Here is a 25,000-nt window from a genome sequence, read left to right as displayed (position 1 = left end):
TTTTCTCCTGTTCGCTCGCTTCGACACACCAGCATGCGTCCAGAGTGACTGTTCTTCACACACAACACTCTTTCTCTCCCGTTTCTACTCCAACACACGAGCAGGCTCTCAACCGCCTGCAGTTTTCCAAACTGCCAAACTGAAGTTGTTCACGAGGTCTTTGCTTGCTCGCTTCGACACGAGCACGCCTTCTCTCGGCGAAGCCGACAAACTTCTCCCCTTAGCTCCACCTCCTCCCCTTGGCCACACCCTCCCAGCCGACTGGGCGGGGCCTATCATCCGTAGAGGGGAGGAAGAAGAGGGAGCCCTCGTTCCACCACCACCGCACAGACAACAAAACAGCCTCTTCATCTCCCGACACACATGTTACGTCCATTTTCCCACACAACCTAGTGTGCATAGAGTGTGAATGTGAATAGAGTGTGCATAGCTAATGTACCTGCACAATGGAACAGCAGCCAGAATCCATGTTGAATCCTCTAAGTCCCCCTAACCTACACTAACTTGGTTAAGAGACTCCTACCGACAGCCCACACATTTTACCACACAGCCCACAAAAGCACTTTGGCCTCAATGGCCCACAAAAATGCTTCGGCCCATATGGCCTACTCACATGCATTTAATGGGAGATCTGAGCTAATCCGATATTTAGTAGTCCAATCAGGGCCATTTCCATAACACTACCCCCACCTTTCTCCCGAGGCTCTCCGAGCCTCCATCTGGGGCAGCCCACGGCAATGGCCCTGTCTAGCATACAGCACAGATCTCCCATTTACTCTAACCCACAACATGGGAAGCACTTAACTCCAAAAATCAAAGTGTCACAGTAAGATTGGCATGTCCCTATCCTAATATGTCGGGTCACCAATCTAACAAACAAATTCACACTCCATGCACACTAATTAACATTCTAATTATGGATTTGAATGGGGAGCATTCAATTTTACTTTTAACACCAATATTGGCATAGGAGCAGGACATTCAAAGGTTCAAAGTTCTTTCACATGTTCGCTCCTTCATGCCCCCTCCCGGCAGTGTTGTCCATTCACACCTGAGGGTTTCCTCACTTCGTGGCCTTATTGGCCTCTCACCAGGTGAGTTCAGTCAGCCCAGTGGCCTAATCTCACAAAGAGTTCTTCGGCCCACTGAGCCCACAGAATGGCATGAATCTTCGGCCACAACAGCCCACAAAAGCACTTTGGCCTCAATGGCCCACAAAAATACTTTAGCCCATATGGCCTACTCACAAGCAGCAGCAGGCAACAAGCCCTGCATTGGAGAGCAGGTGACACAGCAATGGTGGCACGGTGATATCGATGGTAAACAAATGCAGTTTGGAGGTGTTCTTGAGAACGCAAATGGGTGTGATGACCTTAGACCAGGTGAGATGGAGTGCACCCTTAACCTTCCTTGCCTGACTCGTTTTGGTTAAGTTCTCCCTTTTTTTTTTTCCTTCAGAGACAGGATGGTGTGTTTCTTACTCAACTGTTATTTTCGTGGGTGTGTGCTCATGACATACTGGTGGCCTCTCTGGCACTTGGAGAGGGTGACCTAGCCTAGCCATTGTTAACAAATTCTCCCATCAACACTACTCGTACCAGGTGTCATGCATGAATGGTGCGGAGGAGAGTCCATCGAACCTAACCATTCACTTTTAGCTCTAGACAATGCGACAAACCCTGCTATGGCTAGAATGATCCTAATGACCCATTTTTCCCGACCTGGCACACTGTTCCATTCTATTAAACCTGTGCAAGGCCCTTATTTGTCTTTTTCCATTTGGTGGTGCCAGGCATAACTCACTGGTTGGGGAGTGTGACTACTACTAGGACTCTCTGCCTGCTTCCAATCGGGGGTGGAGGACACCCAGCGACCTCAGGGTTCACCTGAGCGTGCTTCTGGCGCTCCTAACTAAGGGGTGGCTCTCTCGAGCCCCCATACTGTGCCCTCATTGCACCTACACTGTGCCCTCATAGCACCTACACTGTGCTCTCATAGCACCCACACTGCTCTCCTGGCACTGAACCTCTCGTGCTCTCCTGGCACTGAACCTCTCGTGCTCTCCTGGCACTGAACCCCACGGTGCTCTCCTGGCACTGAACCCCACGGTGCTCTCCTGGCACCTCCGACAGCCTTCACCTGCCAGGAACCCCCAAAGCCCTGCTGCCCTATTTCCCGACTCACCAACTTCCCATACCATGTCACACTACCAACCAGTATCCCCATACCTTGGCCTGCACCTACCCCTCGCAGTCCGCCTGCACAATGGAACAGCAGCCGGAATCCATGTTGAATCCTCTCAGTCCCCCTAACCAACACTAACTTGGTTAAGAGACTCCTACCGACAGGGTACATTGTTCGCACTCACTCTCCTTGTTTGCACAATCATGCCATTCACCCAAACACTTTAGTCATTCATTCCACAGTGCCGCACACCCAGTCCACACCACCATCCAACACCTTTCACGTTTATGTGAAAACAAAAACACACCAGTCCCTCGGATACCACTTGGTCATCAAATTTAACCAGTACACTTTTTCATCAAACCACAATTAATTTGTCACTACGTCTGTCGTCCGCTGGCCTCCTCCATACTGCCCTAATTGTTTATTTCCAAAAATTTAAACGAAACATCAAAATCTCTTCACCAGCCTCATGAACCTCTGCATGGTTCTCACCAGGCATTTCAATCCTTCCTCAAACAAGCCACTCTTTGTCATACACTTGTTTCAGGTGTGTTTAACGCTCTGCCTGTAATGTCTCCACCACTTTTTTTTTTAATCACCAAAATCCACTCGTGCCACTCATGCCTTCTGTCATCTCTCAATTTGCAATCACTCTCGATATAATTTCCAATCAAAATTTCTTACATCCCAATATGGCCTGCTTCTTTGGCTCATTGGAAGGGGAGTGAGGAAACGAATCCCTCATTTGCCATTACATGACCCCGCCGCCTTTCCGCCATGGCTCAAGGGGGTCACGCCTCAATGGGGGCTGTGATCTACCCCCTCCTCTTGTCCAGGGTTCACGGAAATCAGGTAAACCCCAATAGGTGGAACGGTCTCCCCCTCTTCTCCATAACTCCCTGAAGACAGATAAGCCCCATTCAGCTAGCCAAGCCACTCGTGTGCTCAAAAAGGTCTGAAGACCAAGTGACACACGCCAGTGCCACTTGCTACTCATCTGCACTCCACTCCAAAGTTCCTGTGAGGCTGACAAAGAAATTAAAATCCAATTTCTCAAGCCTGCTCCTGGATGCAGCACCTCCAACTCTGTAAGAACCCATGCGGAGCTGTCCATTATGGTTTCCGTCCCCTCGCTCAAGTTCTGTCTTGGTGGCATCTCTATTTCCCCTTGCACCTCAAACCTATTTCCCATGTCACCACTCATTCCATGCTCAGGACTCCCACACATTCCAAGGATATGTGTTGACATTCCACACCTTCAACCTTGCCTGTGTACTGACCAACTGCCTCGCACTCCAGGGCTACATTCCCGAACGCCAGGTGAGTACCCACACACTTCGGCCTCGGCAGCACATACCGGTGCTGTAGTCTGGAGTGTGGGCTCACAGCATTCATTCACAGGCACTCCACACACACATTCAGGGGCCACGCATACGTGCACCCCCTCGGACAGAGTCTCTTTCTTAACGTAAAATTCAATTTCTACCTTAAGCTCCTCGTCCGCACCATGTATGCATGTACCCACGTACCTGCTTCGTTCCAGAGTCACCTCTGTCTGGTCGCTTCTCTCCAGCAGGTTGCTCATCATCGGTTCGCCATGCTCCTCTGGGGCTGTCAGCTCCACATGGTGGACCTGCTCAAAATGTATCTCACTCGTCAACAACCCCACATGCTCCTTCAATGTCTCAATCACCAGGGCTTGCTCAAATTGTGGTGTCATCCGACGAGTGATGTCAATCAAGTTCCGCATCACTAACATTACTCCCTGTGGTGATATCACACATCCCACATTATTGTGCTGTTCTACTTCCTGGCTCCATTTTCCTTCCCATTTGAGTCGTTCTTCCTCTCTGAGCCTTTTTAGTTGTTCGTTATCTTTCCAGAGTTTTTCCATCTCCGCATACTCCAACTTTGCTCTCTTCTTTAGCTGGTCAGCTTCAAATTCGTTTTCTTTTTGTTTTCTATCCCACCGTCTCTCTTGTTCTTCCTTCTCCAATCTCATCATTTCCTTCAATTGGCTGATTTCCTTTTCCTGTTTCATTCCTTGTTCTTTTTGTTTCTTATCCCACCGTCTCTCTTGTTCTTCCTTCTCCAATCTCATCATTTCCTTCAATTTGTTGATTTCCTTTTCCTGTTTCATTCCTTGTTCTTTTTGTTTCTTATCCCACTGTCTCTCTTGTTCTTCATTCTCCAATCTCATTGCTTCCTTCAATTGGCTGATTTCCTTTTCCTGTTTCATTCCTTGTTCTTTTTGTTTCTTATCCCACCGTCTCTCTTGTTCTTCCTTCTCCAATCTCATCATTTCCTTCAATTTGTTGATTTCCTTTTCCTGTTTCATTCCTTGTTCTTTTTGTTTCTTATCCCACTGTCTCTCTTGTTCTTCATTCTCCAATCTCATTGCTTCCTTCAATTGGCTGATTTCCTTTTCCTGTTTCATTCCTTGTTCTTTCACTATTTCCTCGTACTCCAACCTTGCTTTCTCCTTGAGCTGGTCAACCTCAAATTCATGTTTTTTTTGTTTCCCCTCCCACTGTCTCTCTTGTTCTTCATTCTCCAATCTCGTCGCTTCCTTCAATTTGTTGATTTCCTTTTCCTGTTTCATTCCTTGTTCTTTTTGTTTCTTATCCCACTGTCTCTCTTGTTCCTCATTCTCCAATCTCGTCGTTTCCTTCAATTGGCTGATTTCCCTTTCCTGTTTCATTCGTTGTTCTTTCACTATCCCCTCGTACTCCAACCTTGCTTTCTCCTTTAGTTGTTCTTGTCCTTCTTTTTGTTTCCTCTCCCACTGTCTCTCTTGTTCTTCCTTCTCCAATCTCATTGTTTCCTTCAATTGGTTGATCTCTCTTTCCTGCTTCATTCCTTGTTCTTTCACCATCTCTGCGTACTCCAACCTTGCTCTCTCTCCTTCAGCTGGTCAACCTCAAATTCATGTTCTTTTTTTTCTTATCCCACTGTCTCTCTTGTTCTTCATTCTCCAATCTCGTCGTTTCCTTCTTCATTCGTTGTTCTTTCCCTACTCTTTCTTGTTTCCTCTTCTTTAGTCTTGCTCTGGCTTCTAGCTGTTTGATCTGTACAGTGTGGTTCCTTAACGTTTCATTCCCCGTTCTCTTTCTTTCCTCTCTTAACATCCTCAGCTCGTTTTGCAATTCCGTCTCTTTGTTTTGGTGTTTCTGTAACTCAGAAGTTTTTTTCCCTAATTTCTCTCTCGCCTCCTCACCTCTTTTGCATTCTTCCCTTCTCATTTCGTCCATTTTCTTACCGTATCTCTTTAGTTGTTCCTGAAATTTCTGTCCTCTTTTTATCTCCCCTTCTAGGCTTTCTCTTCTCTGATTGCCTGATCTCACCTCTTCCTTCAGATGTTTCAATTCCAAATCGTGTTCACATTTTTCCTCTTCCAGCTTTGTTTTCCTTTCTTCTTCCTCCCTCATTTCTTCCTGGAGTTCTTCGAACTGTCTTGACTTTTCCAACAATTCTTCCTTCCTTTGCTCCAGATATTTCTCTCCTCTTTTTATCTTCTGTTCTAGGCGTTCTCTTATCTGTTTGCCTGATCTTACCTCTTTCTTCAGTCGTTCCAATTCCCATTTCGTGTTGCGCCAAGGTGGAGCCACGCCGCCAAAAACCCACGGCTCCATTTTCTTTATAATTTTCAAGTTTTTCCTCCGATCCACTCAAACATAAAATCAAATCAAATTTGGACCGATTTTTTTTTTTTTTTGGAACCAATGTCCGGGGTGCGAAATGCACCACTGGTCCAAATATCCCACTCCTCACACCAAACTGTTAACGGTTCGGGGACGGAGGGATTCGAGCGGTGGCGGGATTCGAAGTCCGTCACCAATTGTTGGTTTTTATATTTTTTTTTCCACTTCGGGCAGATTTATTCCTCGGCGCGTCCGCGTGTTAATTCGAAGCAAATTTCATCCGAATCAGAACTTGGTTGATGTGACGGTGCGTGTAGCGCAGCATTGCGAGCGCCAGCGGCGCAAAGCCATTACGGTGAGGGGTCTGGGGACATTGAGTGGCCCCCAGAAGCCAATGCATTTTTAATGCCCAGAAACCTATTCTTGGCTAATTTCAATGCTCAAAATTTTTCAATGTTAATGTTCATTTCAACCACATTAATCATGAAAATATATATCCATACAGTCAAACAGTAAATTTTGTTTGCGTCAAAACATTTTAGCCCCCATGGTAAACCCTCACCACATCCGACCCCACATGTTCTGTCATCATTCAATCGCAATGTTCCTCATCATCCTTATGATGGTTGAAGGCTAGTGCCACTATTCTGTGCAGACTGGCATCTCAAGCCTTGAGGATGCGCAAGGTGTCCTCATGAGAGCTGGTGCCTCATGAGATCAGTGTACTGGGAGGAGGGATGTTCAGTCAATGTCGGGGGGGGTATTGTCCTATTTAGGTATTGTGATAGGAATGGACATAAGAGTATTTAGAGCACTGCCGAGTAGGTTTGATAGTTTACTCCCCAGGGAGCTCAGATGGCCAGAGAGCTCAGGCCAGATCATATTTCAGGAAATGAGCGACGAGGCAACCACCTCGTCTGCCTCAGCCTGGCTACGCCCTAGTCCTCATGCTATCCTTTTTTTGGGTTTACTCAAGATAATTCTCCAAACAGTAGAAAAAGGTAAGCTTAATGCTTTTGAAATTACACATTTGCTTGTGTATGTATGGAGAAGGAGGGAACATAGCCTTGCTTCCTTGAAGTAAATCGATATATCGGCTCAGCTGTGACTCGTGTCTTTAAATTATCAGATTTCAACAGATTTCAACCGGTATGTGCTGCCGAGGCTGAAACGCGTGTGGGTACTCATGTGGCATTCGGGAATGTAGCCCTGGAGTGCGAGGCGGTTGGTCAGTGCGCCGGCAAGTTTGAAGGTGTGGAATGTGAACACCTAACCTTGGAATGTGTGCAGCCTGCTGTGTGTGGGAGTCCTGAGTGTGGAATGAGTGGTGACGTAGGAAAATGGGTTGGAGGTGCAAGGGGAAGTAGAAATGCCACCAGGACAGAACTTGAGCCAGGGGACGGAAACCATAATGGACAACTCCGCATGGGTTCTTAAAGAATTAGAGGTGTTGCATCCAGGAGCAGGCTTTAGAAATTGGATCCTAATTTCTCTATCAGCCTCACAGGAACTTTGGGGTAGAGCGCAGATGAGTAGTAAGTGGCACTGGCGTGTGTCACTTGGTCTTCAAACCTCTCTGAGGACACGAGGGGTTTGGCTGGCTGAGTGGGGTTTATCTGTTTTCAGGGAGTTATGGAGAAGAGGGGGAGGCCGCTCCCCCGATTGGGGTTTACCTGATTTCCGTGAACCCTGGAGAAGAGGGGGAGGCCATTCCCCCGATTGGGGTTTACCTGACTTCCACGAACCCTGGAGAAAAGGAGGGGGTGGACCACAACCCCAATTGAGACGTGACCCCTTTGAGCCATGGCGGAAAGGCAGTGGGGTCATGTAATGGGTAATGAGGGATTCGTTTCCTCACTCCCCTTCCAATGAGCCAAAGAAGCAGGCCATATTGGGATGTAAGAAATTTGGATTGGAAATTATGTCGAGAGTGGTTGCAAATTGAGACTGACAGAAACGATAAGAGTGGCACGAGTGGATTTGGGTGATTATTGGAAAAAAGTGGTGGAGACATTACAGGCAGAGCATTAAACACACCTGAAAGAAGTTGATGACAAAGAGTGGCTTGTTTGAGGGAAGACTGAAATGCCTGGTTGAAACCATGCAGAGGTTCCATGGGGCTGGTGAAGAGATTTTGATGGTTCGTTTAAATTGTTTGAAATAAACAATTAGGGCAGTATGGAGGAGGCCAGCGAACGACGGATATAGTGACAAATTAATTGGGGTTTGATAAAAAAGTGTATTAGTTAAATTTGATGACCAAGTGGGATCCAAAGGACTGGTGTGCTTTTGTTTTCACATAAACGTGAAAGGTGTTGGATGGTGTTGTGGACTAGGTGTGTGGCACTGTGGAATGAATGACTAAAGTGTTTGGGTGAATGGCGTGATTGTGCGAATGAGGAGAGTGAGTGCGAACAACATACCCTGTCGGTAGGAGTCTCCTAACCAAGTTAGTGTAGGTTAGGGGGACTGAGAGGATTCGACATGGATTCTGGCTGCTGTTCCATTGTGCTGGCGGACTGTGAGGAGTAGGTGCAGGCCAAGGTATGGGGGTACTGGAAGTTGGCGAGTCAGGAAATAGGGCACCAGGGCTTTGGGGGTTCCTGGCAGGTGAAGGCTGTCGGAGGTGCCAGGAGAGCACGGTAGGTTCAGTGCCAGGAGAGCACGGTAGGTTCAGTGCCAGGAGAGCACGGTATGTTCAGTGCCAGGAGAGCACGGTAGGTTCAGTGCCAGGAGAGCATGGTCGGTTCAGTGCCAGGAGAGCACGGTCGGTTCAGTGCCAGGAGAGCACGGTCGGTTCAGTGCCAGGAGAGCACGGTAGAGTTAGTGCCAGGAGAGCACCGTATAGGTGCTAGGAGAGCACAGTATGGGGGCTAGAGAGAGCCACCCCTTAGTTAGGAGTGCCAGAAGGACGCTCAGGTGAACCCCGAGGTCGCTGGGTGTCCTCCACCCCCGATTGGAAGCAGGCAGAGAGGACTAGTAGTTGTCACACTCCCCAGCCAGCGAGTTATGCCTGGCACCACCAAATGGAAAAGACAAATAAGGGCCTTGCCCAGGTTAAAAAGAATGGAACAGTGTGCCAGGTCGGGAAAGATGGGTCATTAGGATCATTCTAGCCATAACAGGGTTTGTTGCATTGTCTAGAGCTAAAAGTAAATGGTTACGTTTGATGGACTCTCCTCCGAACAATTCATGTGTGACACCTGGTACGAGTAGTGTTGATGGGAAAATTTGTTAGCAAGGTCAGGCTCGGTCACCCTCTCCAAGTGCCAGAGAGGCCACCAGTATGTCATGAGCACACCAAGATAACGTTGAGTAAGAAACACACCATCCTGTCTGTAAAAGAAAAGAAAAAAAAGAGGAAGGAAGGAAAAAAAAAAGAAAAAGAAAAAGAGAACTGAACCAAAACAAGTCCTGCAAGGAAGGTACGGTGCGTGCCCGTACGGAATGTTCACATGCATTCCACGATTTATCGCTTGCATTGAAGTAACAACTGCTGTGATACTTCCACACACAGAGTTAATTAAAATCCAAATTAAAATCAAGTTTACCTCCCTGTCTTTGCTTGCCATGACATTCGCTGCCATTGACCATTGCCACTCCTATGCCACGGTAACTAAGGCACCAATCCCCATCGTAACGTCATCGTCGGCCGGCCGCGCACCGGCCTACGCAGCAACGTGTCCTTTCATTGGTTGGTAAATAAATGGAATAACTTGGGAAGCACTGGTCCGATTAATATCAAACCTTGAAAAGGCACATCCACAGGGCCCCGGCAATATACCTGGCAAGTTTCAAATAGATCGGACCAGAGGTTGTTGAGAAACAGCGGTCACACACACACACACACACACACAGCCTTTTATTAGTATTGAATATACTAGTGCATGCCCGTAGGTGCGTGCCCGTACATGCGCGGCCATACGTGCAAACAAAAAAAAAAAAAACAACTTTCAAACCGCGTGCCAGAAACAACCACACAGGCAGTTCCTTCGCTCTCACATGCCCGTACGTGCGTGGCTGTACGTGTGTGGCCGTATGTGCAAAAAAAAAAATCTTTCAAACAACTACACAGGCCGTTCCCTCGCTGTCGTAAACGACGACTGGATTTGGGCATTGTGTTTCAGAAAATCGAGAAAGAAATCGAGAAAGAAAGAATACAGTAAGTCGATAAAATCGAGAAAAACATCGAGAATGAATAGAGTAATCGTCACTGACTGGATTGGGGCATTGTGTTTAAGAAAATCGAGAAAGAAATCAAGAAAGTACAGAAATCAAGAAAGAAAGAATACAGTAAGTCGATAAATCGAGGAAAAAAAAAAAAAAAAATCGAGAAATAACAGTACTCGTCACTATCCGGAAGTCCGGAAGTTAAGTCCTCACTGTCCGGAAGTTCGCATGTCACAGTTACGATTATTCGCAATTTAGTTTTAATGGCCAATTATTCAATTAGCGCCAACGTATTTTGCCTTTGCGCAATGTCATCGCAAGGAAAAACACAATGAGAAGAGGGGGGCAAAAAAAAAAAACGTGCAAAATTTTTTTTTTTTTACTTCCTGGTTCGGAGCATACCAGCTAAGTCTGATGTTACCGAAATTTATACACCGTCTAATATGAAAACGATCCTAACTTGGGGCATTGTGTTTATCTATAAATGCGCATAAGTAATCGAGAAATTATTAGAATACACGAAGTCATCACTGTCCGGAAGTCTGTACGTTGTAATCCTTAATGGGGACCGCGGTTGAGGTTCTCTTCCCCCATCGGCCACGCCCACGCAGCAATGTGTCCTGTCATTGGTTGGTAAAGAAATGGCCATAACTTGGGAAGCACTTGTCCGGTTAATATCAAACCTTGAAAAGGCACATCCTCAGGTCCCCAGCAATATACCTGGCAAGTTTCAATTAGATCGGACCAGTGGTTGTCGAGAAACAGCGGTCACAGACACACACACACACATTGCTGGAATTATATATATATACATATACAGTATCAACAACACCTACTCCTCGAAGAGGATTTGACCAAGGATGCGAAAACTTTCAGTGTCCCCCCCCCACCCCACCCCACCCCCATCATCACTCCACAATCCTCAATCAACCATCATCCCTACAATATCCACCAGCCCCAACGACCATCCCATTACATTCCCTAAACAATCCCCACACCACACCCCCTTTCCACCAAAGCACCAGCCCCTCCCCATCCACTGGGGCAGGACATCTCACGGACACGACGTTGCGATAATCACATGGCACGGAACAAATGGCGTCCAGGGAAAGTATGAAACGGGACGATCCCGTAACATTCACGACACTTGATCAGCCTGCGACTGTGGGACAAAGCATTCGTCGCCCATTTGATTTTGCCGTGGTGCCTGAGTGAGCTGGGCGATGATGGGTCTTTCTGCTCGAATAATATATAAACCGATTTATTAATTAATACAAAATCCATTCCTCGTAAACAGTCCATATTGAACGGAAATCAAAACCTACCGAGTTGTGGTTAACATGAAGCCGGCGTTTCGATCTGTTAACACCTCCATCTTCACGTTCGCCTTCTTCCTTTGAATCACTCGAACAAGGCCCGAAACGTTCGCCTTCACAATTCCCCTGAAAGGGGTTTCATCACGAACTTTACCTCAAATCGTTTCTTCAAAATCCCACTGATCATTTTCAACATCTGAGAGCCTTTCGAGTCGCTAATGGCGGTGGAATCAGTGTTGGAATCCGACCTCGACATGCACTGTCTCTCTCGATGTAAAGCCGCCATTTTGATCAAGAGGAGATCGTGGTGTGACATCACTGGCAAAATCGAAAATCGATACTCTCGGGCCATTTTCGACACTTTCTAATTCGGAAAAAAAATTTTTTAACTTCTCTTCAAATTTGACCTTCATTCATGATTTTCAATGGTTTTCAGAAAAATAAAACTGTGTTTGTGTGCCCCTTTAATAACCACGAGTCGCTCATCGCTTGCCAAGCCTGCCATTACTTAACAACTGTTTGTTGGAGTGCTTCCTTGAGTGCTTAAGCCGCTTGGTGAGCGCTCTACAAGCTGCTTGGTAATGGAACGCATCCGAGTTTCATAATTCTCTTACCTTTCCATTTTGCTTTAATTATGTTTTTTCCTGAAATATTTGTAATGACAGTTGCTCAACTTTGAGTAGTATTCTTCGACGTTTGTTAGTTTTCATCTTTTTCTTCGATCTTCTTTCATTGAGGATGGTATTTCATTTCATTAGGAGCTTGCAACGATTTTATCTTCTATATGAAGGTGAATGAGGCATTGTTTGTTTGTCATTTTCTTTCAAAACTTTTATAGTCATTTTCTCACAATACATAACTTTTAACTAGATGGTATTCATAGAATACTTACCCTGTACAATCAACGGTTTTGGAGATATGGAGGTGTAATGTTTTTCGTTTTTTTTCAAGATGGTGCCTGTACTACATGACCGATGACATCGTGATTATGATTAAAATATTTTACAGGAGGAGGCGTTGCTATGGTGAAAATTTCGTGTCAATTGGACCAAGAATTGCAGAGAAATAAAATTCATTGTGATCAAATCAAGCATTGTACTTGTCGAATTATGATGTCATAATTAAGTTACTGATGACATCATCATGAACCAATCTTATTCCGCAAGGGGAGTACCTGACAACAAGCCATGTTTCAATTTTTTCCATGGAGCAGTTTCAGATATATAGGGAAGCAACTTTTTTCGATTTTTCCAAGATGGCACCTGTACCACGTGACCTATGACGTCATAATTATCATTTAAAAAGTTCTGCAGGAGGAGCCACACATATTCTGAAAATTTTGTGTCCATCAGACTAACATTTGCAGAGAAATTTTTTTTTCATACTGATCAGATCAAGAGTTGCACTTGTCAAATTATGACGTCATAATGAAGGCACCGATGACATCATCATCAACATGTCTTATTCCCCACTGTGAGTACTTGACAATGAGCCATGTTTCAATTTTTTTCCATTGAGCGGTTTGGGAGATATAGAGGTATAATTTTTTTCCAAAGATGGCATCCATACCACGTGACCTATAACATCATAATTATGAAGGAAAAAATCCTCAGGCAGAAGCATTCCTATAATAACATTTCGTGTCAATCGGACCAACAGTTGCTGAGAAAATGATTTTTTTTTAAATTTCAGACACGCACGCAAGTACACCACATGTACGCACGTACGCAACGGATTGCTGAACCCTGCTTTTCGCTTCGCTGGCGCAGGGTAATTATAAACACATGAGCCACCCAAAGTCATTACACCGGGAAAAATCAGAGAACTGTTGTAAAGAATCTGTAAATAAAAAAAATGAAATAATAAAAAAAATTAATGAAAACAAAAATGCAAGTGAGGAACCCGAGACAAGGGGGAAGCACAGTAATTTTGTGTGCCAACGGATATCGAAGGGTGGGGGAGAGGGAGAGAGGGGAGATTGAGGACGTGAAGGGGTGAAAGAGGAGGGAGGGGAGTGAGGAGGGAGGTAGAGTGAGGAATGATTCTGCATGGAATAACTTCTTATCAAAATGATTCTGCATAGATTAACAGTGAATATGGAAACAAAATAATGCCTGAAATCCATTTTCTTCCAGTCATATTATAAATACCGCCCAGAGACAAACACAGCCCAGACATATCCAAAGATAAACACAGTCCAGAGACAAACACCACCAGGACACGTCCAGAGATAAACACCATCCAGAAACAAACACTGCCTGGACACGTCCGGAGACAATCACCACCCGGACGTGTCCATAGCCAAGTCATCCGGAGACAAACACTGCTCAGACCCAAATGGAGACAAACACCGCCCGGACATGTCTGGAGCCAAGCCGTCCGGAGACAAACACTGCTCAGACGCGTCTGGACACACACACACATGATATATATATATATATATATATATATATATATATATATATATATATATATATATATATATATATATATAAATATATAAATATATATATATAAATATATATATATATATATATATTGTGGTTGACGAAATTCGCAAACCACCATTCAGGTCCCGTAGGTGAGATATCTCTCTAAGTATATGTGTAGTTAGGCCCAAACCCGTTGTTTAGAGGGAATAAATGTCATTCATTCGGGCTGCGACCCTTCTAGATAGCCGTTTTTCTTTTACTATCTTTATTTTGGACCAGCCGCCATTACTACCATTACTACCACCACCAACCACGTCTCAACAGCCATCACACAACAACCACCAGCCGCAACGCCGCTTCACGACAACAACAACGCCAACAGCCACGACCCTTGCCGTCACATCTCGCTCTCGCAACCATCGCATCACCGTCATTCCCGCGCCGCTTGTGGGCACCGATACTGGACTCGTGCAGGGCGCGCACCGAGCAGCGGGTGCAGAAACACCAGCCTTTCCGAAGAAATCGGATCAAAAACGACTCACGCCCACTTCTGTTCCGTCCTATCAGCGAGCATGGGGGCGATTTGGCCCCGCCTCCAGGTGCATCGGAGTAATATCGCTATATGCAGATTCATGGATCAAAAAGCATTCACGCCCACTTTTCCTCTGTCCAATGGGGAGCCAGCCAGAGGTAAAGGGTCGAAGGTGAAGGAGCGAAGCCACGGGGGCGATAAAGGGCCGCGTTCGCTCGTAGTTGAGTCAGTCAAGTGGAGTTGGAGAGTGGAGTTGGGAAGAGCCAGTGAAGAGAAGAGTCGGAGAAAGCAGTTGGACGGAGCTGTGGAGAGTTGGAGAGGTGGCGGCGGCGAAAGCAGTCGAGGGGGCGCTCGTGTCAGAGTCGGGGAGCTGCGGAGAGGGGAGGCCGATAACGCGACCGAGGTCGCGGTGGAGACGCTCGTCGCGGGACCCGAACCAGCGAGACATCGTCATTCCCCCGAGCATCAACAACCCCCTCCTGTTTCCCCCCCGCGCTGAGATAGTGTGAGAAGGGGGCCCCGTTCCCATCCCATACCAGGCAGTCCCAGCGAGGCCCGCGGAGTCGGGGCGCCACCGCCATTTTGCGGCTCATCACCAGACGGATAGGCTCGACGCGGTCTCGGCCCCAGGCCCGTCTGCCCCCTTCATCGTGGAGGGTGGTCCCTTTTTCTTTTGCTTTGAGTATATGTGTTGGCGGCGCCGTCTGTGAAGTAAAACTGTATAAGTGTTGCCGTGTGCTCGGTAGTCGGTGGTAGATCTGCATTGTGTTTTGCTTTTACATTTGCTTTTTGTGCATTATTGTGTGTTTCTTCTTCTTTTACATTTGCTTTTGGTGTATAATTGTATATGTGTGCTACCCATGTGCCATCGCGAAATAAACGTGCTTTATGTTGAACTGTTTTTCCCGTTTCGCTTCGTCTTTTCCTTTATTGAATCTCCATCTTACTTCACGTAAAGGGTTGGTCGTGGGCTAAAACGCCCGATAATAAATCGAACCGTCCAGGTTGACGATAACACCGCTCGGTTATCCCGATAGTACGGAACGGGTCACTTAAAGTGGCCCGTGTCCGAAGTCGACCTGCGGCGAGGTGCGATCGCCCGGTCTACCCTCCGTGTGGGTACTTAGGTAGGTCGAATTTGGCGAGCAACCCTATCCCACGCGGGGGGCCGATTGGCACGATCGTGGTGAGGCCGAAAGGCCCACCCGTGACTAGTTCCCGGCGTTAGTCCGAGAGGGTCACGACGGGATTGTCCGTCCGGTGGGCGACGTGCCGCGATTCGAGTTACGTGGCCGTTCGCACGCCGGCGGGCGTGAATCCGCAACAATATATATATATATATATATATATATATATATATATATATATATATATATATATATATATATATATATATATATATATTGTTGTGGTTACCAAATTCGCAAACCACCATTCAGGTCCCTTAGGTGAGATATCTCGGTAAGTATATGTGTAGTTAGGCCCAAACCCGTTGTCTAGTGGGAATACATGTCATTTATGCGTGCTGCGACTCTTCAGGATAGCCGTTTTTCTTTTACTATCTTTATTTTGGACCAACCGCCATTGTTACCACCACCAACCACAACATCAACCACCCACCGCGGCGCCGCTTCACGTCACACCTCGCAACCGTCGCATCGCCACCGTTCTTGCGCCGCTTGTGGGTACCGGTGTTGGACTCGTGCAGGGCGCGCGCCGAACAGCGTGTACAAAACCACGGATTTTCCACTTCAAAAACGGATCAAAAACGACACACGCCCACTTTTGTTCCGTCCAATCGGTGAGCGAGGGGCGATTTGGCCCCGCCTCCAGGGTGTTGGAGGGCGATCGCTATATGCAAATTTATGGATCAAAAAGCATTCACGCCCACTTTTTCTCGGGCCAATGGGGAGCGAGGTGAAAGGTCGGAGGCAGAGGGTCAAAGATGAGAGAGCGAAGCCACGGGGCTTATATAAGCGACCGCGTTCGTCAAATAGAAAGTTAAGACTTCGCAGTCGGTGGAGTTGGGAAGAAGAAGCAAGAAGGAGTTGGTCGTCGTCGTGTGCGTTGGAGTCGGAGCAAAGGGGACGGAGCTGTGGAGAGGCGGCGAGGGCAGACGAGGGGGTGCTCGCGTCGTGCCGGGAGCTGCACACCAGGGAGGCCGACGGCGCGACCTGGTCGAGGTGGAGACGCTCGTCGCGGGACTCGACCCAGAGTAGAAATCCTCTATACCCCGAGCATCAGCAACCCCCTCCTGTTTCCCCCCGCGCTGAGATAGTGCGACCAAGGGGGCCCCTTTCCCACCCCCTACCAGACACTGCCCGCGAGGCCCGCGGAGTTGAGGCACCATCGCCGCTCCGCGTCTCATCACCAGACGGGTAGGCCCGACCCGGTCTCGGCCTCAGGCCCGCCTCATCTTTGAGGGTTCTCTTTTCTTTTGTTTTTGGGAATGTGTGTTGTCGGCGCCGTCTGTGAAGTAGAATTGTATAAGTGTTGCCGTGTGCTCGCGTAATCAGTATTAGATCTGCATTGTCGCATTTGCTTTTTGTGTAAAATTGCATTGTGTTTCTTTTCCTTTTCTATGTGCTTTTGGTGGAATTGAATATGTGTGCTTTCCGTTCATCGCGAATAAATGTGCTTTGTGTTGAACTGTTTCCCGCTTCGCTTCGTCATTTCTTTCATTGAATCCTCATCTTGCTTCACGTAAAGGGTTGGTAGTGGGCTGAATACGCCCGATAATTAATCGAACCGTCGAGGCCGACGATAACACCGCTCGGTTATCCCGATAGTACGGAACGGGTCGCTTAAGTGGCCCGTGTCCGAAGTCGACCTGCGGCGAGGTGCGATCGCCCGGTCTACCCTCCGTGTGGGTACTTAGGTAGGTCGAATTTGGCGAGAAACCCTATCCCACGCGGGGGCTGATTGGCTCGATCGCGGTGAGACCGAAAGGTCCACCCGTGACTGGTTCCCGGCGTTAGTCCGAGAGGGTCACGACTGGATTGTCCGTCCTGTGGGCGACGTGCCGCGATTCGAGTTACGTGGCCGTCAGCACGCCGGCGGGCGCGAATCTGCAACAATATGTATATATTCATATATATTGTGCTTGGCCAATATCAACAATTTTTCAGTAATTGGCTGATTGTAATCAGTGTGATTACCAACTACAATACGTACTGTATACAGCCCAAAAAGTGTGAGTCGTTTTCATGTTTTATTTGTTTTGGGGGAATTTCAAGAAACAAATTTTTTCAAACAAAGTTGCATTACAGACGTTTCAAAGAGATGTGCTGTCAATCGTCGTGTTACGTGTGGTAAAAATTTGGCTTGATAATTTAAAAAAAACACGTTAATACGACAAACAGCTCAGAAATCAGGTGTAATAAAATGTATTTTGCTTTGAAACTCACAAAGAGAAACCATATAACCTTTGTGAAGCACCCCGAGTCAAATAAAATTACCAATTTATTTGGCCAAGTGGCTTAAGCACTCAAGCAAGCATTTCATTTAAACAGTTGATAAGAAATAGCTCACTTGGCAAGTGATAGCAATCACCAAACCTTCATATTAAACATGCACCTCCCGGAGACACCCAAAATATAAAATATGTCTGACTTAGACAAGTGTACACTTTTTTAGCAGTCGGAACTGCTGCTAAGTTCAATTCTGGAGCTTAAAATTTGTAATTTGGATTAGTTTAAGAGATTATTGAGGTTATGGCACATGCAGAAATGAAATAAAGCCATGGACGCTGGCGTCTCCGGGCGTTTATAAGCATTGTGATGTACCCAGTGATTTGTAGCTGTGATGAACAGGTATTCGATAATGTGAGTGAGGAAAGTGAAAAAAAACAACTTTATCGTTCAGAAATCATTGCGGCCTGTTCCAAGTCAATGCATGATTGAGCAGGCCAAAAAACATGGCGGCTTCAGACCCCAGCGAGGTTATCCAGGAAACGCCTTAAGACTCTGTAGAGCAAGGTGGCCAAGGCTCGCCTGATGAAGGATATGATTAAATAAGGCCATTAATTATCTTCAAAAGGGGTGTTTTAATTAACCTAAACAACCAATTTTCAGTCGTGCACTTCCTTGGCATTTTCTTAGCATGCATGCAAAGTTTCAGGCTGCTAAGTTTTCTGGTTTTGGAGTTATGGAGGAGACACACTGACACTGACACTGACACTGACACTGACACTGACACTGACACTGACACAGTGACACAGTGGCGCAGTGGCGCGCACGCGCACGCACACACGCACGCACACACACATTTATTAGTATAGATTATGACATCATAGGTCATGTGGTGTGGCAGCCATGTTGGAAAACAGAAAAACTTTGGACCTCCATCTCTGAAACCGCACCAAGGATAAAATTGAAACTTGACACATGGAAAAATTCTCCTCATGGGGAATGTGTAAAAAAAAAATGACCATTTTTACAGCCATTTTTCCCTGCTGTGCAGGGATTTGGCTTTTTCTTGAGGCAATGTTTTTTATGGCCGGATGCCCTTCCTGACGCCAACCCTGGTCGCCTCTTACGACACACAGGGATATGGTACACCTATTCTAACCGGGGCATACACCGGGACCAGTACACTGGCACTCATTTCGCCAACCTCGGAAGGATGACAGGCTGAGTCAACCCCCTGGTGTTAATTCAGCAGCCAACGGGGCTTGAACTCAAGACCCTGGGATCCCAAGCTGCCACCCTAACCATTAAGCCAACACCAGGCTATTCATGGGGAATGTGTGATGTTTTTTATGACATCATAAGTGCCTTCATTATGATGTCATAATTGTGCATATGTAGAATGCTACGTCTTATCAGTATGAAAAATTTTGAGTTTTGTCAGGATAAAATGGTCCACAGAAAAAAAAAAATTTGATGTCATCGGTCACGTGATTCAGCAGCCATATTGTTTTGTTTTTTTAAGCTTCAAAATATTATTCTCTGAAGTGGCTGAACAGATCGAGGTGAAACTTTACAAGTATTAACGACTATCCATGAGGAACAAAATGTTCACACATATGACGTCATAGGTCACATGGTGTGGCAGCCATATTGGGTTGAGCAAAAATCTTTTTAAAATAATCTTTCTTTTGAACCGCTCAATCAGTCGACGTGAAACTTCAATTATTTGATCTAGTCGTGATTGGGAATATAGATATTATATTTCAACCTGATTGGACACATGGTCTGGCAGCCAGAATTATTTATGTTTTTGTTCTGGGTTTTTTTTGTTGTTGTAATTTTAATTAATTAATTTTTTTGAATAAGGCTTACTCGGCTGTGCCAGGATGGACTTGAGGGTAGAGGAGTCACAGCTGAAATGCAAATCCTATCAAGGTTCCATCTGATGACTTCATAATTACTTTTTGTTTGTTTGGGTTCATTCTGATTATTCCAATGCAGGACTATTTGATCTTCCATTTGATTTGAATTGAATTTATTTTAATCCAATTCTGAATTAAATTGAATAATAATAAACGTCATGGGCTACGGTCAGGAAAGTATAAGGAAAGTATAAGGAAGAAGGAGTTGGCGAAAAAGAAGTGGGATAGTCAGAGAGATGAAGAAAGTAGGCAGGAGTACAAGGAGTGGCGGCGCAAGGCAAAAAGAGAGGTGGCAAAGGCTAAGAAAAAGGCATATGACGAGCTGTATGAGAAGTTGGATACAAAAGAAGGGGAAAAGGATTTATACCGATTGGCAAGACAGAGGGACTGAGCTGGGAAGGATGTGCTGCAGATTCGGGTGATAAAGGACGCAAATGGGAATGTGCTGACGAGCGAGGAGAGTGTGTTGAGAAGGTGGATGGAGTACTTTGAGGAGCTGATGAATGAAGAAAATGAGAGAGAGAAGGTTGGAAGAGGTGGAGATAGTGAATCTGGAAGTGGGGTGGATCAGAAAGGATCAAGTGAGGACTGCCATGAAGAAGATGAAAAGTGGAAAGGTGGTTGGCCCAGATGGTATACCAGTGGAGGCATGGAAGTGCTTAGGAGAGATGGCAGTGGGGTTGTTAACCAGATTGTTTAATAAAGCCTTGGAAAGTGAGAGGATGCTGGAGGAGTGGAGATTAAGTGTACTGGTTCCAATTTTCAAGAATAAGGGTGATGTGCAGAGCTGTGGAAATTACAGAGGGATAAAGTTGTTAAGCCACACCATGAAGTTGTGGGAAAGAGTAGTGGAAGCTCGGTTGAGAGGAGAGGTGATGATCTGTGAGCAGCAATATGGGTTTATGCCAGGAAAGAGCACCACTGATGCGATGTTTGCTTTGAGAATGTTGATGGAGAAGTATAGGGAAGGCCAGAAGGAGTTACATTGTGTGTTTGTGGATTTAGAGAAAGCTTATGATTGGGTGCCAAGAGAGGAGTTGTGGCATTGTATGAGGAAGTCGGGAGTGGTGGAGAAGTATGTGAGGGTGGTGCAGGATATGTATGAGGACAGTGTGACAGCGGTGAGGTGTGCGGTAGGAATGACGGACCAGTTTAAGGTTAAAGTGGGATTGCACCAATGATCGACTCTGAGCCCTTTCCTGTTTGCAATGGTGATGGACAGGTTGATGGACGAGATCAGACTGGAGTCCCCATGGACTATGATGTTCGCGGATGGCATCATGATCTGTAGGGAGAGTAGGGAGCAGGCTGAGGCGAGCTTCGAGAGGTGGAGGTACGCACTGGAGAGAAGGGGAATGATAGTCAGTAGGAGTAAGACGGAGTACATGTGCGTAAATGAGAGGGAGGGTGATGGTATGGTGCGGTTGCAAGGAGTTGAGGTGGGGAAGGTGGATTGGTTTAAATACTTGGGATCAACTGTCCAAAGTAACAGAGAGTGTGGGAGAGAAGTGAAAAGGAGAGTGCAGGCAGGATGTAGTGGGTGGAGAAGAGTTGCAGGAGTGATTTGTGACAGAAGGGTAGCTGCAAGAGTGAAGGGGAAAGTATATAAGACGGTAGTGAGACCAGCTATGTTGTATGGTTTGGAGGCGGTGGCACTAACAATAAGACAGGAAGCGGAGCTGGAGGTGGCAGAGTTAAAGATGCTGCGATTCTCGTTGGGAGTGACGAGGATGGACAGAATAAGGAATGAGTATATTAGAGGGACAGCGCAGGTAGGACGGTTTGGAGACAAAGTGAGAGAGGCGAGATTGAGATGGTTTGGACATGTGCACAGGAGGGAAGCGGAGTATATCGGGAGAAGGATGCTGATGATGGAGTCGCCAGGCAGGAGGAGAAGAGGAAGGCCAAAGAAGAGGTTCATGGATGCGGTGAGGGCGGACATGTGGGCGGTTGGAGTGTCAATGGAAGATGTGGTGGATAGAGTGAAATGGAGACGGTTGATCTGCTGTGGCGACCCCTAACGGGAGCTAGCCGAAAGAAGAAGAAGAAGAAGAAGAAGAAGAAGAAGAAGAAGAAGAAGAAGAAGAAGAAGAAGAAGAAGAAGAAGAAGAAGAAGAAGAAGAAGAAGAAGAAGAAGAAGAAGAAGAAGAAGAAGAAGAAGAAGAAGAAGAAGAAGAGGAAGAAGAAGAAGAAATAGAAGAAGAAGAAGTCATGGGTTACGGTCAAGTATCCGACCAAAGTGGGGTTGCATCAAAGCAGGACGTCTTGGTACCCGGTCATCACTACCAGCAGTTATAAAGTGACAATTCTAATTATGTCTCTTATTAATGATGCAACACACCAGTACACAAACACCACACAAAAGAAACTACACAAAACGACTCAACTACCATGTAAAGCAAGTCCTGGCGAGGGTATACAATCGCTGATTGCCATTTTTCTAGTTTTGGTACTGTAAGAGACATCTGTAGACAGTTTTGTATTTCGCCGAAACCCCTAAATGACGTCACCACAAAAGAAAACTCCTTGCGAATTGGCCTCAGTTGCTCTCTGTTGCGCCGTCTTATATCATTGTTCACTTGTATGGAAACAGACCCTTTCATTTGCCGCGTTGTCGATGCTTTTATTTTGTGCGTCATGCGCTGCATTCGCATTGGTGCATCTTGTGTCAGATTTGAACATGAAGAAACACACCCTTCTTCCTTTTTGTGTTCTCAAGCTCATCGTGGAGCTCATACGTAAAACAATGCAATGCAAACACATTAGAGGACAACAATGTACTTTAGGTGAATCAAAAAGACATCAGAAAATGAATGGAGAAACACATTGAGGATTTCGACTTGGGTTCCCTGCATCAAGAGCCATGAGTTCAAATGGGAACACTGTCAAGTCAACCCTGTGTGCTCTACATTAACCAAGTAGTCTGTGGTTATATTACTCATTATGTTGGTTACTGGGGAATCCATCGCAGAAATCCAAATGAATCATATAATGGCTTACCAGACCTTTTTGATTCCTTTTATTGGACTACATTAAATCACCATTAAAACCCCAAATGGGGAATCAAACTTGTTTTTCAAGTGAATAGAGTCTCACAATGAGTTTTGCGCATTGGAAGTGTGTCCCAATTTCCAACAGATCAAAGGTGATACTCCATGAGAAAAAATCTCTATGATTAAGTTTTCCTGTACACCATGTGCTTATGGTTAGATAACTTTGCTATTTCGGTTCTGTGTGCTTCTCGCAAGTGTTCCATTAAATATAGCATCAACCAAGTTATAAATAAAAAAATTTAATAACATTATTTAATGAAAACATGATATCTCATTTTCCTTGATCCCAGAAAATTCACTGAGAGCGAGGAAATACGTGGAAGTATGCATGTACATTATGTACGTATATGTACAATGCATCGACCACTCATCTAGTTATCTATTATTTCCGTCAAATCGTGACTCGTGACTGACTTCTGTTGTCATTCATGATCAGATTTCACCAAACTTCCCGATCCTGCACTACTTCCCGAGGCTCTGGCAGAAACAGAAATTGGTTGCTGCCTTTACCCCATCGAGCACAACTACTTCTTTAGACACCCTATAATTATTCCTCCTTCCATGTGGGATTAGCAGGGGAATTTTATTTTTGGCCCAAGTCTTTCACGAACAAACTTTCACTATAAGTCTTTTTTTATTTTAATACAATGTGGAGGCTCGTATGGGACCTAACACGCAGAACCGACAAGAATGGGGAGCAGGAGACAAGAGGGGTGGGAGAGGGAAGGAAAAAAGTGTGGAATAGAGACAGGAGATCTGTGGAAGGGAAAGGGATGGGGCCACACAGGCTAAACAAGATAGACACTACAGGGACTTTCAGGAAGGAAAGCAAGGAATTTGAAAGAGGTGAGTTTGGGGTGGATTAATGGGGGAAGAAAAGATTGTGGTTTTGGATGGCAGATGATAAGAGATGGTGGGGAACAGCTGTTTTGAAGACCTGGAGGGAAGGTTGGGATTGAAGAGAGTGTGGGACTTTGTTCCAAAGGTGGGAAAAAAAGAGCAATGAAAGAGTAAAGATGAGCAGTGATTCTTGATTTTGGTAGTATTACAAAAGGGGATTGCTGGCAGACCTTGAGCACCCTGCAAAAATATGGGGGGGGGGGGGGACAACATATCACGGACAGAGTAGGGAGAGCGAGGCCAGAGAGGAGACAGTAGAAGACAGAAAGACCACCGACCTGCCTGCGGTGAGAGTGTAAGACCCAAAGACTCAGCCTCATTGAAGGAGATACCAATAATCATAAATGCGTTGGTTTCCACAGCGTGAAGCCGAAAAAGGTGAGAGGCGGGAGCACCATCCCAAAGGGGAAAGCAGTACTCCATCAGGCTGTGAAAGAAAGCTTTGTAAGTGGTCAGGAGCTCAGGTGTGCCAAAGAAGGACTTTGTACGATGGAGGCTCTCCAGTTGGCAACTGGCTTTGGAGGCCAGCTTGTAAATGTGGCTTTCCCAGGAAAGATCATGGCAGATGGTGAGCCCAAAAAGCTTGAATGAAAGGACTTCTTCAAGAGGATTGTTGAGAAAGTAGATGTGGAGTTTCCAGACAGTCCTTTCGGAGAGTCATGGTGAAAGTGTGAGATTTGTCAGGAATGAAAGAGATGTTCCACGTGTTGGACCAGCTTGTGATTTTATCCAGATCTGTAAAGAGTGAAGAGGCTGCTGATTGCTGATCTGAGGGATGACAGATGGTATTGCAGAGGGTGAAGTCATCAGCAAAGAGATAAAGAGGATGCTCTGGTAAGTTGGATAGATCATTGATGAAAACCAGAAAAAGAACAGGGCCTAGAACACTGCCTTGAGGAAATCCAGCCTGGACAGGAAGAGGGGATGAGAGAACTCCATAAATGGCAACGCGTTGGCTGCGACAAGAGAGGAAGTCTGCGAGCCATGAGTGGAGATGTCCTTGGAAACCATGGAAAGAGAGTTTGGTGAGCACGGCAGGGTGCTAGACTCTATCAAAGGCCTGCAATATGTCTTGGGAGATGGTCTACATCCTCTTTCAAATTTTTCACCTTTTGCTGCCTTATAGCCTGGAATTAAATTGCATTAAATCAGACTTTTTCCACCTTTATTTACACATCGTAACCCACAACTTCCAAGTGAAAAACAAATTTTACTAATTCCAGAAAATTAATTAAAAATACAAAACTAGAATATCTTGGATGGATAAGTGTCCACTCCCATTAGTTAATACTTGGTGGAAGCACCTTTGACAGCAATTACAGCTGTGAGTTTGTTGGGATAGGTCTCTTCGAACGTTACACACCTTGATGGGGCAATATTTGCCCATTCTTCTGCAAAAAACTGTTCAAGCTCAGTCAAGTTGTGTGGAGAGTGTTG

At 45.9% G+C, this 25,000-nt stretch overlaps 1 long non-coding RNA gene across 1 annotated transcript in view; it reads right to left on the bottom strand.

Moving 5' to 3' along the window:
• LOC147030393 (uncharacterized) overlaps positions 1-11,654 on the bottom strand; it is a 59,541-nt gene extending 47,887 nt beyond the window's left edge. Inside the window, exon 1 of the long non-coding RNA XR_015056341.1 lies at positions 11,324-11,654. This is a non-coding gene — a long non-coding RNA (uncharacterized LOC147030393). The remainder of the gene's footprint in view (positions 1-11,323) is intronic.
• Between the last annotated feature and the right edge of the window lie 13,346 nt (positions 11,655-25,000).

Source organism: Eptatretus burgeri, chromosome 3, assembly GCF_056783735.1.
Source record: "Eptatretus burgeri isolate ZD-2024b chromosome 3, Ebu_testis_v1, whole genome shotgun sequence".
In the NCBI taxonomy this organism is placed as follows: domain Eukaryota; kingdom Metazoa; phylum Chordata; class Myxini; order Myxiniformes; family Myxinidae; genus Eptatretus; species Eptatretus burgeri.
Note: the sequence above shows the minus strand (reverse complement) of the source record. Positions and strands in the feature narration are given on the sequence as shown.